We start from the raw sequence: 16,634 nt of genomic DNA on the forward strand, positions 1-16,634 counted from the left end.
GAACCAGTCTGCACACTCCACTATAGGCTAACTTAAAATCAGAATCAGAAATACTTTATTGATCTTTATTGATGCTATTGATAACCCGGGGGACAATTCTTGTGTCACAGTTGATGTGCACATCAAGACATTTAAAGGAATATAAATAATAATAGAAGTTGGTAAATAAACAAGTATATACATGTAAAAAGTATAAATATAGGCTATAAAATATGAAGAAGAATTATAGGACTATGGATATGCAGCCTACAAGATTTAGAAGATTTACAGTACTAGTAAATAAATAGAAGCAGAACTGCAGCAAACTACACTGCTCAAAAAAATAAAGGGAACACTTAAACAACACAATGCAACTCCAAGTCAATCACACTTATGTGAAATCAAACTGTCCACTTAGGAAGCAACACTGATTGACAATCAATTTCAAATGCTGTTGTGCAAATGGAATAGACAACAGGTGGAAATTATAGGCAATTAGCAAGACACCCCCAATAAAGGAGTGGTTCTGCAGGTGGTGACCACAGACCACTTCTCAGTTCCTATGCTTCCTGGCTGATGTTTTGGTCACTTTTGAATGCTGGCGGTGCTTTCACTCTAATGGTAGCATGAGACGGAGTCTACAACCCACACAAGTGGCTCAGGTAGTGCAGCTCATCCAGGATGGCACATCAATGCGAGCTGTGGCAAGAAGGTTTGCTGTGTCTGTCAGCGTAGTGTCCAGAGCATGGAGGCGCTACCAGGAGACAGGCCAGTACATCAGGAGACGTGGAGGAGGCCGTAGGAGGGCAACAACCCAGCAGCAGGACCGCTACCTCCGCCTTTGTGCAAGGAGGAGCAGGAGGAGCACTGCCAGAGCCCTGCAAAATGACCTCCAGCAGGCCACAAATGTGCATGTGTCTGCTCAAACGGTCAGAAACAGACTCCATGAGGGTGGTATGAGGGCCCAACGTCAACAGGTGGGGGTTGTGCTTACAGCCCAACACCGTGCAGGACGTTTGGCATTTGCCAGAGAACACCAAGATTGGCAAATTCGCCACTGGCGCCCTGTGCTATTCACAGATGAAAGCAGGTTCACACTGATCACATGTGACAGACGTGACAGAGTCTGGAGACGCCATGGAGAACGTTCTGCTGCCTGCAACATCTGTGAAGAGTAAAGGGCCCCAAAGATGAGCATCATTTCTAGAGTCCAGAAGAGCCAGTAATCCAGCAGAAGAGAGAAGATGTTTCTTCAGTCACACGATCGCTAGAAGAGCCGCTGGCACTCGTCTGTGCTCACCGTATATAAAGACTACTGCACACTTTCTCAGAGAAAAGGAAGTTCACAAAACTTGGTTGAAGGTCTTGCACAAGGACACAGAAAATAACATGCAAGTTTCTTTTCTTTTCTGCTGTGGGCTTTCTATGACTAATGCTTCTGCATTTTTATATTTTCATTTTGACATTATGTAATAAGCTGTTAATTCATCACCCGTTTGTTGCTTTTATAACTGCAGGACTCAAAATGAGCATCACTGAGCATCGACCGCAAGTAAAATGTCTTTGATGATGAGTAGATGAACAAACCGTCTACTAAAGAAAACATCTGTCACGATTTGCACGTCTTCTAACAACTTTTACCCAAGTTTGAATCAACATGTCCTGGAACAAAATCATAATGGATGATGTTCCCTTTTATTTTCACTAACAATTGAAAATGTATCATCAGACGTTTGTCTAGGATATCTAAAGCATTTCACTCAATGGAGACACAATTGAGGAACATGATGTCAGAGTTTAAAGGGATACTCGACTTTTTTTGGAAATAGGCTCATTTTACAACTCCCCCAAAGTTAAACATTTGAGTTTTACTGTTTTCAAATCCATTCAGCCGAACTCCGGGTCTGGCAGTACCACTTTTAGCATATCTTAGCATAGATCATTGAATCGGACCAAACCATTAGCATCTTTCTCAAAAAAAATGACCAAAGAGTTTCGATATTTTTGGCCTAGCACTCTCCCCTCGCACCCTCACCAAGTGCATGGATGCAGCTCTGGCCCCGCTGAGGTTCCAGGGCATCCGTGTACTAAATTACATCGACGACTGGCTCGTTTTGACCCAGTCTCGAGATCTGGCACTTCGGCATCGAGATGTCGTTCTTGGCGTGTTGACGCCCGCCCAGAGGACTACATTGCTGGGGGTGGTGTGGGACTCGACTACGATGCAGGCACGAATGTCTCCTGCACGTCTCGAGTCTATCCTGGCCATAGTGACCAGGATAAAGCTAGGCTGCGCCATCACTGTAAAACAGTTTCAGAGACTGTTGGGGCTCATGGCAGCTGCGTCCAACGTGATACCTTTTGGCCTGCTGCACATGAGAGCCACTGAGGGGAAATCCGTTCCACATGATAAGGGTTACACGCGGATGCCTTTGATTCCCAATCAATGTGGAAGAAACCTTGGTTTCTGTCCCAAGGGCCAGTGTTGGGAGCGCCATGTCGTCGGAAAGCCGTTTCGACAGATGCATCCCTCAAGGGCTGGGGCGCGGCCATGGACGGCCGCTTTACAAGAGGTCTGTGGCAGGACCAGAATTCTTCCTGGCACATAAACTGTCTAGAGATGTAGGTGGTCTTCCGGGTTCTGAGGAGTTTCCTCCCAGACCTCGAAGGTCACCACGTTATTGTGAGGACAGACAATACGTCAATGGTGTCCTATTTAAACCACCGGGGGGGGGTCTGAGATCGCGCCCTCTATCCAGACTGGCGCATCAGATCCTCCTGTGGTCCCAAGGGAAACTGTTGTCTCTCAGAGCAATGTATGTCCCAGAGGACCAGAATCGAGGAGCAGGGGCTGAGGCCCGGGAAATGGAGACTTCACCCCGCTGTGGTGGAGTTGATATGCGAGAGGTTCGGCCCAGTGGAAGTGGATCTGTTTGCGTCTCGAGAGACAACACACTGTCCACTGTGGTTCTCCCTCACACATCCGCTGGGGCTGGAAGCCATGGTACAGACGTGGCAGAGGCTGCGTTTGTATGCATTTCCCCCGATCGCTCTGCTCCTGGGAGTTCTGGAGAGGGTCCGTCGCGATGGGGTCAGTCTACTGTTAGTAGCACTGTTCTGGCCGGCCCGAGTATGGTTCTTGGACATGATATCACTCCTGGCAGGCCCCCCATGGGAGATTCCCATCAGGAGGGACCTGTTGACGCAGGCAGAGGGCGCAATATTCCACCCTCGCCCAGAGCTGTGGAAGCTGTGTGTCTGGCCTCTGAGGGGTCACAGTACCGAGAGGCTGGCCTGTCAGCAGGAGTTGTCGAGACTATACTCAGCTCTAGAGCTCCATCCACCAGGAAGCTGTACGGCCTGAAGTGGAACGTTTATGGCACTTGGTGTAGAGAGCGCGGCTTGGACCGAGTTAACTGCCCGGTGGCTTCAGTGCTGGAGTTCCTTGGCTAATGTCACATTTACATAACTGTGGTTCTGATTTATTTTTGCTATAGTTGTCTTCAGCCATTTACATTGTGAAAAACAAGTATGTGTTCCTTATTGTGGTGTTCAGCAATTTTAAAATAGTATGGTCATCATATCAGTATAGATGTAGATGGACCCAAATAAAACCATTAAAATATCAAGTAAATAAGTATTGTAATACTTGGTGCCACAGTGACACTCTTGTCCCAAAAAGTATTGCTATACCACAATACTCAATATGCTGTCCCACAGTGAGTCGTTTTTGCCTGTTGCACCTACAGAAAATTTGAGGGTTCCCCCCACCTGCCAAATCCCACTTTAACCACTGTATATATATATATATATTTCAGCTTAAAATACCCACAGATCCTTTATTATAGCTTGTCAAATTTGCCCCTTTTTGTGTTTTTGTGTGTGTCCCTTTAAATGCAAATGAGCTCTATTCAGAAGAGGGCGGAGCCTTTACATGAGCTTCAGATACTCCCGGTAATAACAATACAGGCCAATCTCACTCATCCAGAATCTCAGAAATAACCAGTAGCGAGTGCAGCCTTACGGAGAGACTCAGGAATAGTTTCACTTTTAGACTTTTCTGAAAGTTAGTGGAGACATTTATGTTGTTGTTGTGGAGTTACATTGATCATCTCATCATCATGTTTAACATTTACACACGTTGACACAGTTCCTGAGATCTTTATAAGACAGCGGTGACATGTTCTGGTCAATAGTGTTCAGTGCTCGTCTGTGCTCAACCACAGAACAGTTTCATGCTTTGCTAGATCTTCTGCCATTGTGTTAGAACTGGTCTCTGTTGTCGCTTATGAAACCAAATGTCGGCTGGTGTGTGTAAACGTGCAGATTAAGGGCCGGTAATATTATAATTAGGGGTGTAACGGTACGTGTATTCGTACCGGACCATTTCGGTACAGGGCTTTCGGTTCGGTGCACGTGTGTACCGAATGACTGAATGCAATATTTTGTGTGCGGAACATAGGTACATTTTCGTGTTTCCACACGAACATATTAAGTGGCGGAAGTCTCCGCGTTCAGCGCAAATCCCGCCCTGCAGCTGATTCTAAAGTTTTACCCATCGTCACTGTAACCTAAACATTCTCTGCCTAAACCAATGAAATAGACTGCAGGGCGAAAAAAAGCTTTTCCGCTCCGTGTGCGCCGCCGCACTCTCCGTTCCGTGGCGTGCGCGCGTGTGTGTGTGTGTGTGTCGGCCCGCTGCGCTCTCTGCTCAATGTTCGAGTCCGTGTTTGCGCTGCGCGTTCTGCTCTGTCGTTAGCGGCCCAAACACTATAATCATGTACCGATCACGCACTGGAAAAGCAAAGTCCGCTCAAATAAGGTGACATTTCTCAGTAGTACACTTCTGTTTGCTGAGCTGGTATAGTTATGCTGGCAACAATGGTAAAATGACCTGCTCTGATCACATGCTCTGGTAATAATAGCTTTGGACTATATTTTATTTTGATAATTATTAAAAAAGTGAAAAAAAAAATCTTAAATTGATTATGTTGATTGATTATTGAAAAATAATAATACATTGATATATTTATGTTTAATATTATTTTAATATAGGGCTATTTTCTGTTCCTTTTTTCCCCGTGTTTCATTTAATTAGGTGATTATAAGTTTAATTATTGATCAGAATCAGAATCAGAATCAGAATCAGAAAGAGCTTTATTGCCAAGTGTGCTTGCACCCACAAGGAATTTTTCTTGGTACTGAAGCTTCCAGTGCACATATACAAATACAAATACAACAAGAAACATAGTAATACAAATTCTAAGAATAAAAATATATAAAAAATAAATAAAAATAGTATAAAAGTAAAAAAGTAGGGTCACAGTTGGGTTTAGTCCGAATAAACATTTACAGATTATGAACATATTTACAGTATTTTGAGTAGTATGAATAATATAAATATAAATATCACCTGAGTTAGAGAATATTGCACTAGACAGTGGGAGTATTGCACTTACAGGCATATTCCTTGGGGGCATGTTAAGTGTTCAGAAGGGAAATGGCCTGTGGAAAGAAACTGTTCCTGTGCCTGGATGTTCTTGTGGCCAGTGATCTGTGTCGCCGTCCTGACGGTAACAGTTCAAACAGGTGGTGTCCAGGGTGAGTGGAGTCTGTGATGATTTTACCTGCTCTCTTCCTCACTCTGGAAGAGTACAGGTCCTGGAGGGTTGGCAGGGGGGCACCAATAATCCTCTCTGCAGTCCGGACTGTCCGTTGTAGTCTCCTGATGTCCGATTTGGAAGCTGAACCAAACCAGACAGTGATGGAAGTGCTTAAAACAGACTCAATGATGGCTGAGTAGAACTGGATCAGCAGCTCCTGTGGCAGATTGAACTTCTTCAGCTGGCGAAGGAAGTACAGTCTCTGCTGGGCCTTTTTCACAATGGAGTCAATGTGATTTGCCCACTTCAGGTCCTGAGAGATGGTAGAGCCCAGGAACCTGAATGACTCCACTGCTTCCACAGTGCTGTTCATGATGGTGAGTGGGGGGAGTCCTGGGGTGTTTCTCCTGAAGTCCACGATCATCTCCACTGTTTTGAGCGTGTTCAGCTCAAGGTTGTTATAACTGCACCAGACAGCCAACTGTTCAACCCCCAGTCTGTAAGCAGACTCGTCACCATTTTGGATGAGACCGATGACAGTGGTGTCGTCTGCAAATTTCAGGAGCTTGACAGAGGGGTCTTTAGAAGTGCAGTCATTAGTGTACAGGGAGAAGAGCAGAGGGGAGAGAACGCACCCTTGGGGGGCGCCAGTGCTGATGGTGAGGGTCCTGGATGTGAGTTTCCCCAGTCTCACTAGCTGCTGCCGGTCCGTCAGGAAGCTGGAGATCCACTGACAGATTGAGGATGGCATGGAGAGCTGAGTCAGTTTGGCTGTGAGAAGATCAGGGATGATGGTATTGAAGGCCGAACTGAAGTCCACGAATAAGATCCGTGCATAAGTCCCAGGTCTGTCAAGATGTTGCAGGATATAGTGCAGTCCCATGTTGACTGCATCATCCACAGACCTGTTTGCTCTGTAAGCAAACTGAAAGGGATCCAGCAGGGGTCCAGTGATGTCCTTCAGATAGGCCAACACCAGTCTTTCAAACGACTTCATGACCACAGACGTGAGAGCGACAGGTCTGTAGTCATTAAGTCCAGTGATTTTAGTTTTTTTGGGAACCGGAATGATAGTGGAGCGTTTGAAGCAGCAAGGAACTTCACACTGCTCCAATGATCTGTTGAAGATCTGTGTGAAGACTGGGGCCAGTTGGTCAGCGCAGGCTTTTAGACAAGCAGATGAGATGCCGTCTGGGCCTGAAGCTTTCCTAGTCTTCTGTTTTTTGAAGACTCTGCTCACGTCCTCCACGCAGACCTTAAGCTCAGGTTGGATGGCAGAAGGGGGGAGGAGAGGGGTTGCAGGAGGTGATGGTGGATGTGTGAAGTGCACATCAGAGCGGGTGTGAGGTGTGAGTCTGGGCTTCTCAAGCTTGATGATTACAAGCTTGGTCCAAGCTTGCATCCAAGCATCCAAGCTTGATGATTACAAGCTTGGAGGAATTGCAATTAATTACAGCAAATTGTGCAATTAATTAGTTCTTTTTTTTATCGATTCCCAGCCTTAATTTTTAAATATGAGCAGGCCTACAAGCTGGGATTGGTAATGCTGCACTGTAATCATAGTTATTTTATTTATATTTTTCATTATATCTTATTATGTGATTTTGGTTTGAGACTGAGAGTATTTTATTTAGTGGAGAACTTTGCAGCAGTATTTTATTTCTTATTATTTTTTTTATTTTATATCTATTTTATTATATTTTATTAAAAAGTGTTTAAAAAAAGTGTAAACAAATTGTTAAAAAAAGTTTATAGTAATAAACAACCTGCAGTTTAATGTTTGCATTTCTTTCCCTTACTGTACCGAAAATAAACCGAACCGTGACTTTAAAACCGAGGTACGTACCGAACCGTGATTTTTGTGTACCGTTACACCCCTAATTATAATAAGATCCTCTTCATACGTCAGAAGGGGAGTGAAGTCTCATCGGATTATTTTTTTGACATGCTTGCATCGGGGACCCGGTCAGATTTTCATGATTTGTCCCTTTTAATAAATAAAAACATGTGGCGTTTGACTGGAAATAGTTTAATTTTCAAATTATTTTATTTTCATTTAACTCAATACCAAAGTTTATCATAAATTCAACACAGATTATTTACAATCCTTAAAGAACTATGTGTTTATTCTATAATGACAAAGATCTTGTGAAGAAAAATGCATGTGGCTAAACATGTTATTAAAGTAATCTTTAGGAACAGCTAAAACATCTAAACAGACGCTGTATATTGACTCAGCCAAAGCCAACAGACTACAGTAAAAGACCACATGACTCCAGATGTGTAAAATGATTTCTCATAGATGTGACGAGATCTGCTGCTGAGATCTTCAATCTTCTGCTGTTTCTTCATGTCCTTCTCTAAATCGTATCTTTCGCACGTTTTGATCTTCCTCTTTCTTTCCTAAAAACATCAGATTCTCATCATCTTCACACTCTTAATATTTGCATGTCAAATCCATAGTGATGATGATAAATGTGTCTGACCTGACGTGAGTCTCATGTAGATGTGAAAACCTCCTAACAGACCCAACAGAACCATCATCTGAAAACACCAGACCAGCACATGCACTACAGATGATGAAATCTCTGAACGCAACACAGATCCTGAACACAACACAGACACATCAATATGTCAATCAATTAATCAACCAATCAATCAATCAATCAATCAGTGAACTTATCAGTCAGCCTGTTAAGGAGTTAGTTCACCCAAAATCAGAGTTATATAAACATAATTCCTGGCTTTTTCCAGCTTTATAATGGGAGTGAATGGTACCTGAGATTTTGAAGCCCAAAAAAGTGTCTCCATCCATCATAAAAGTAATTTTAAAAGCCATGCGTTTTATAAGAAAAATATCCATATTTATGACTTTATGCACGATAATCACTGGCTTTCATAGCCTCTAGTTCCGCGGAAGAGTGACCTCTGACCCTGATGAAGTCTAAAACAAGAATTTTTAAAGAGAAATGTGGGAGGAGCTTGAGTTTGTTGTTTGAACCGCGAGACCATCTACTCTCACCTGAGCTTACGTTACTCCTACATCGTCACTCGTCAGGTCAGAGGTCACTCGTCGGGTCAGAGGTCACTTATCATGCGCCGGGTCAGAGGTCACTTGTCACAGGTCAGAGATCGCCGGCGGCCCTAGATTATTGTTGTTCAACATTCACTGCACGTTTGTAAGGGGTTAATTGAAATGAAACTAAACTAAACTAAAATATAAATATTAGTTGAAAAACTTTGAAATGTTGCATTGGCACTAAACTGAAATAAGTTTAACCTGAAGCACTACAATTATTAATTATTATAAGCTAATACAAAATAGTAAAACTGTAAACTATTAAAAAAACTAAATAACACTGATTTGTAGATTACAGCAGAATGCCATACTTCCACACTACTCTCACTATTACTGGAGTATGTAGTGTGTTTACTGTGTGTTACAGGAATAAAAACCTTCACAGAGAATCGAGATCTTTGAGAACATGAGATTGTAATGAGTCTGATGAGAGAGTTACTGTACCTTCAATAATCACGTGTAGAAATGCAGATGTTACTGAGCCATCTGAGTGATTGAGGTCTAATCTGTACGTCCCTGAATCTGCTCTGATCACAGTGTTTATTATCAGAATCCCATCATTGACTGACACTTCATCATGTCTGTTATTAAAGAGATCACATTCATCCTTTCTTATCCCGTCATCCTTTATTTTACAAACTGGATCCTCTCGAGTGTTGTAGTTTATCTTGTGTATCTTCAGGTCATATCCTCTACTGTTCACCACCACCACCAACACACTGAGTTTGTCTCCGAGAGCAGCGTAACAGGGACGTTCCTGATTAAACCAACAGAACCGCTCCACACCTGAAGAACAAAACACACACACACACACGCACATTATCATAAATTAAAATATAGCACAAACATTCGTAGAATTTTATAGGATCCTAGAGATCAATTTTTGATCAGTTTTCCATGAGGTTTTAATTGTGTATATTTTCACACCTGAAAGTCCACCAAGGTCCGAACCTGTTATGATGAGGCAAGGACGAAGCAGAGAGAGAATCCACATGCAGCAGAGCAGTCATTTATATAAACAAACAGGTAATCCACGGCAAATAACAGAACAACAGAACTAAGGACAGGAACAAGAAACAGCTACAACGACCGACAAACAACAACAGAAGCACAGAGGTTAAAATACAAATGCAAACAAGCTAAACAAGATAACAAGGGGGCGTGGTAAATAAGAAACACCTGGGGAGACTAATCAACATAATGGGGAACTGCTAAGCACGGGACAAGACAGAGGAACACAGACATGAATCATTACAGATCCAAAGTTCATGTTTTGATACATTTTATACATTTTATACATTCGGTTAGTTTTGGTTTGGTTTTACGTTGCAATTATGTGAGCGCACTAAAGAACTTTACATTACGTAAGCTATCGCGTCCTGTCGTCATCATATATATGGGCTGCATCTCGACATTGATTGGTTTGTATACGGACGTGCGTCTGACGTCAGCGTGTTGTCAATTCGGCGGGAAACTTTGACAAGAATGAATGAACAGACGCATATCGTTGCCACTATACTGTTGTTATTATGGCATTACGACCTGCAGCACCGACTATACTCGAGGCTAGTTCACAAATGAACGTCCTCGTTGTGCGAACATTTTATCGTCGCTGGCAGGACGCAGGACAAATATATATATGTGTGTGTGTGTGTGCGTGTGTGAATCAGCTGGAAGAAACACTGGGGGCAGGACTGACAGATCTGCATATAAATATTCTTCAGTTGTTTAGGCTACGCGGGAACCACCGGAACTTCCTGTGTGAAAATGCGTTCACACTAGAAATGAACCAAACCTTTGTTCAGTTTGATCCGCTTAACTACCTCTTTTCGTCGGACCAAATTTCGTCTGTTTGGTCTGGACCGTGGTCCGGAGGAGGTTTTACACCTGTAATTTTGATTCGGATCAAACTGAAAAGTCCGAAAACTCGGACCAAACAAGGTAGGTGTGAAAGGCCCTAAGGCACGTTTATAAAAGTTACTTAAAGGCTCTATCTGAACTAAGGCCTAATCCTGGCTTAATCTAAACCCTGTCTGTGAAACCAGGCTTTAAACATTTTAAACAGACTCAATTACTATCCTACAGTTTATGGAAAACCTCTTAAAGTAATATTACAGTGTTTTCATGTCAGAGCTTCATCATCAGAGAGTTTGAGCTGAAAGTCGACTCACATGCAGCAGTTTTCAGCATCAGCATCAGTCCAAACATGAGCATCATTTCTAGAGTCCAGAAGAGCCAGTAATCCAGCAGAAGAGAGAAGATGTTTCTTCAGTCACACGATCGCTAGAAGAGCCGCTGACACTCGTCTGTGCTCAACGTATATAAAGACTACTGCGCACTTTCTCCGAGAAAAGGAGAAGTACAAGCACAAGGTACAAAAATAACTAACACATACAGGTCTTTTCTGTCCTGCTGTGGGCTTTCTGTGACCAATGCTTCTGCAATTTTACATTTTCATGAAGACATTATATAATAAGCTGTTTTCACCACACGTTTGTTGCTTTTATAACTGCAGGACTCAAAATGAGCATCACTGAGCATCGACCGCAAGTAAAATGTCTTTGATGATGAGTAGATAAACAAACCGTCTACTAAAGAAAACATCTGTCACGATTTGCACGTCTTCTAACAACTTTTACCAAAGTTTGAATCAACGTGTCCTGGAACAAAATCATAATGGATGATGTTCCCTTTTATTTTCACTAACAATTGAAAATGTATCATCTGCAGTTTGTCTAGGATATCTAAAGCATTTCACTCAATGGAGACAAAACTTTTACCCAAGTTTGAATCAACATTGGAAACTTGACCCTTTCACATGTTCCCTGGTGTGAAACCGGTCTGATCACGACTCAGGACAAGAGTACTTGAGAGCCGGTGTGGAAGAAAGGTCCAGACAATAGAGCTTTCTAGGATGCAACGCTCCTCGTAGGGTGTGCCGTGACCAGCAGAGGCGAAGGCGTAACGTGCACCTCATACGCGGCAGAGATCGCCTCGACAAGCCATTTGCTGATGGTCTGCTTTGACGCTTCTCTTGGGAGACCCAAAGCTCACTAACAGCTGGTCAGACTTCCTCCATGAGGAGGACCTATCCACAGAGGCACACAAGTGTAGTTCTGTCAGGACCACTATCGTCAAATACGATTGACGGTTAGCATACAGTTTGGATTAGCGGTATGGTTCTGTTCTGGGCAAGAACTCCCTGTGCATCCATGAGGCCTAGCATGAACAAGAGCAGGAGAGCAGCAATAACCCCTCTTAGGGTAAACAGAACAGAACCAACATGAATGTATTGCAGATATCATTCATTAATTTTAATATACAACATAATTAGAGAATTTTATGGCTTGTTTCCACTGAGCGGTACAGTACGGTACAGAACAGTACGGTACGGTTCGGGTCGGTAAACCACGAATCGGCTTGCGTTTCCACTGCCAACAGTACCCTTACGTGATAGGCGTGGTGTAGCCTATGCCGGAAAGAAGCGATCGACGTCATTTTCGCGTGAAGAAGAAAGCGACATAAACAACAATAGATGACATACAGCAGATCTTGTTCTTGCTTCTCGGCATGTTTGTCACAAGAAGCCACGCACCGACATTAGCCGTTTCTCAATACCAAGTACGCAAAGTTCGGACTTACCAAGTCTGACTCAGGAGAAGGACTCATGAGGACGTGAGTAATTCTGGGTCACTCAGCTCGCTCTGCGACTCCGGTTATCTCTGTATGTACATTTTAGGCAACAATAAAACGAAATAGACCAATTTCGAGCCGACGTCACAGTTACGTCAACGTCACAGCCTTAGCTGGTGGCAAAACAAAGGGAAAACTGGAGGCGGCCAATACAAACCAGCACAGATTCAGCTACATAATAAGGAGCTTAAATTATTATTATTGTTATTAAATGTCATCTTGTTGTGTTGTTGGGTGCAAGAATCGACGGAGAACAGGCTCCAATTTGAAATTTTATCGCATAATGTTTTCTAAATGATTGTGATTATTTGTGAATCATCTATGATTTTATACATTGTTTTGATTGATTGTGACTGGACTTTTTGAAGAACCTGGTAAGAAAGGGTAATCAAATACATAGTTAAAAAATGAATATGCTGTATCTGGAATTTTTATTTCTAGAAAACATTCACATCATTAAAATTGCACCGTAATGTCACTCTTTACATTGTTGTCTTCTGTCTGGCCGTGGCGCTGGCTAGGCAGAACTGCGGATCGTAGGCTACCACACAAGTCTTGGTTGGTGTAGAAGTGTGTAGAATCAGGTCAGTGTAGAAGTGTGTAGTGTAGAAGTGTGTAGAATCAGGCCGGTGTACAAGTCAGGCCTTAAAACGGAGATAGCGTTGAAGTTAATCCTGTCAGATCGTCCATCCATTGAATGAGCGTGTATGCCGGGTCAGCCAATCTGGGATGTCCGTTAAAATGAACTTTTGCAAATAACAATCGCGGTCCTGGACAGTGAGTGACCTTGCACATTAAGATAAAATCGGATTTTCTCCAGTCATTATTAAAAAAACAAGCTAACAAAACTTGTAAACTAACGTTAGTGAAGCGGCCAGAGGGATCGTTCTGCCTCCAGCTAAGCTCCGCCCACAAAAAAAGTTTCCATGTTTACCAACTGAAAATGGGTCTATATGTTATAAAACACCACTCTGCCTCTTTTCGTTTTCACTTAAATAAATCTTAAACATTCTAGCCACACAAATGTGGTTCAGGCAACGCATATTGATTATATTCACTGCATGTAACGTTAGCCTATTTATAATGAAACGAAATATAAAACACAACCCTGCCTCTTTTCGTTTACATTTTAAAAATATTAAACTTATAAATATGGTTCAGGCAATATGTGCATTTGTACTCTGATCATCTTCACTGTTAAAAATGACAAAACTCAACCCTGTCTCTTTTTGTTAAATTTCAGTTTTATCAATAATAGCCATTATAAAAGTATAAGTAAAAAGTACAAGAAGCTATACAATAAGAAATAAAGCAAACAATTCAGTCAAACAAACAAAGTCAGTGCTCTAGTCTAACCTTACAACGGTAAAGTTAAATAGCCTAAATATAGAGTTATGAAATTTCACTTAGTGTTACATGGATGGATGGAGTGATGGATGGATGGATGGATGGATAGATAGATGAATAGATGAATAGATAGATACATGAGTTTAAACAACTTTTTGTTAAAAAAAATATGTTTTTGTTTGAAAAAGTCAATGTTTTTTAGGTGTGTGTTACATGGATGGATGGAGTGATGGATGGATGGATGGATGGATAGATGGATAGATGAGTTTGATCGACTGTTTGTTCATATTTTTTATTGTTTTGTGTTAAATATTGAAAGTAGTTCTGGACCTAATGGTAGTTTGGGTTTAGGGTTAGTTTATGGTTAAAATGGCATATAGGTAGAGAGGTAAAAACGACTTTCACCCTCATTAGTATCCACCCTCATTAGCATATATGGCATCTGATTGGCCGAAGCTTAGCTGTCCATATATCTGCAACGGTGTGTTTTATCTGTACGAAACTTGGTTTATATAGTAATTGATGTATAGCTAGTCGACTGGTGGTGGTTTGGTGAGCCTCTAGCGCCACCAGGTGTGTAGACACGGTAACTAGCCAAAACGATTGGCCAGGGAACAAATTATAGATTCACAAGAGCAAAGATCGCCCGTTAGATATACACAAGACGAATTATATCTCATGTTTAACCACTACAGAGACGCCAGAGTCAGCGGCAAACGTCAGAAGGACTAGCCGAGGAAAGGCTGTTCCAGGCGGGGTACATGAGCGCCGAGCGCCCGGTGATCGCCTGCATCTCACAACCTGGATCAAATTTTCATAAATCTTTATAAATAAACCACAGAGCTTTAAACAACTACATTCTCGCCTGAAAAACACTTAAAACTACATTTCGTGACACAATAACAGTTTATATTTCAACTGTATATTAAAAAATGGCGCTTCTTATGTTGTCATTCCCCTTGTAGCACGCGCAAGTGACAATACTCTGTCAACCAATCAACGTCCTGCAGTGAGTCTAGCTCCACCCTTTAGTACCGTACCAATGTGCTGGTACCCCAACGGAAGGGTACCGAAAAAATGGTACGGTACGGTTCGGCATTTTGGTACCATTCACAACTTTTGACAGTGGAAATGGAAATAATTGCGTATATGGGTGTTTCTGGCTGTTTCTTTGTCATTTGATGTTTCATAAATATAAACGTAGTGACAATACACACCTTGACATAAAAAATAATTAATAAATAATATGATTTAATGTAAAATTATGAAGCATTTATAGGTCCAAACACCATTTTTGCTCATGTCCCACACCCGTGGTTTCAATGTTGAGATACTTAAAATTAGCTAATTCTTTTACAATATGACATTATTTCAAATGGAATTGTTTAATATACAGATTCATTTACAGCATCTTAAAATTCTTTGTATTATTTACTGATCATTTTTATGATTTTTTTAACTAAATGTACCTGTCCCACACTTTTGAGTCCTTACCGCAACAATGAAAAAAAGCTTTTATTATGAAATTGTATCGAACATAAACAAGTCTAGTTTCTATGGAAACAGAAATTATCACTTGAGCACATTGCTGACAGACTGGGCCACCACACTACCTCACTCACAAGATACCAAAAAAATAAGGTAAACATCATCTTTTCTGCTCTAGTATTTATTGTGCGTCCTTACCATTCAGCTTAATAATTGTGTATTTTTGAACTACATTTTAAAAATAAATGTATATTATTGTTGAATTCATGTATATTAAGATGCTTAGTCAAAACTAATGTGGTAGGCCTTGCTAGCTGCCAATTAGCTAAAATATTAGCAAAAATGTCATTTCCGCAACATGTCTTTACCGCAGCAAATTTAGGTGTTGCGGTAAAGACCTTGTGTTGCGGTAGAGACAAATTCAAGGTTTACTGTATATTAAATGACAAATATTCAGTATATTATTAGTACTGAAGTATATATTAATATATATATATTAGTATATATATAAACATGCCATTTTTTACATAAAAAAAATTATTTTGTCCTTACCGCCACAAGATGTCATTACCGCAGCACTGCTCTATTTTCATTTTTTTCACATTTTCATTTGCAAAAAAATATTTTTACACTTAAGTTGAGATGATTAACACATTGAAATTGCAACATCTGTCATAAAAAGTTAATTATGTTATCTTTTGTGTGTATGGAAACAATTGACATCTAAGGTTACTGTAAATTTTTTACATGGCATAGAAAAAAACATGAAATTCCCTATTTTGTGTATAATTTTTTTTATATCAGTATTTACAAAACTGCATCAAATTTGAAAAAGCTATTTACATATATTCATTTTTTTATAGAAATTACTAAAGAAAAATGTATAAAATGAACGTTATTGTAACATTGCGGTAAGGACACTTTTTAAGAAGATGACCCGAAAAACATAAAAAATAAACATGTTCCAGATTAAAATCTTAACGACTACATTCTATTTTGTGTACATTTTTATATGTATTATAGACTGTGATGGTTAAAATTGAAATTCATAGAGGTTGATTTTTTAAAAATTGGGATAGTCAAAAGTGCCCGTAGTTGCAGAAACACCCATATATCGTACCGCACCGTACTGGTCAGTGGAAACGAGCCATTAGTCTGATTCAGGGGGAATCATAATGCCAAATCCTGACTGACGAGTGGAGCTGGGGAGGGAGGAGGGTAATTCGCTCCTGAGAAAAGCGACAGCTGCTGATAATACTGAAGGAGCTTATATATGAACACAGTGATACACGTCGTATTCCTATAGGTAGACGTGGATCAGCTGAGAGTCACTGATGAGAGCTTGACTAACGTGACCTGCCAGAACTGACGCTACGCTTGATCTTCAGTAGATCCGCTGACACATGTGGTGGAGGATGGAAGGCCTGGAGAACAACAGACCGTGA

The sequence above is a fragment of the Squalius cephalus genome (genome assembly GCF_949319135.1).
Source record: "Squalius cephalus genome assembly, chromosome: 14".
NCBI lineage: Eukaryota > Metazoa > Chordata > Actinopteri > Cypriniformes > Leuciscidae > Squalius > Squalius cephalus.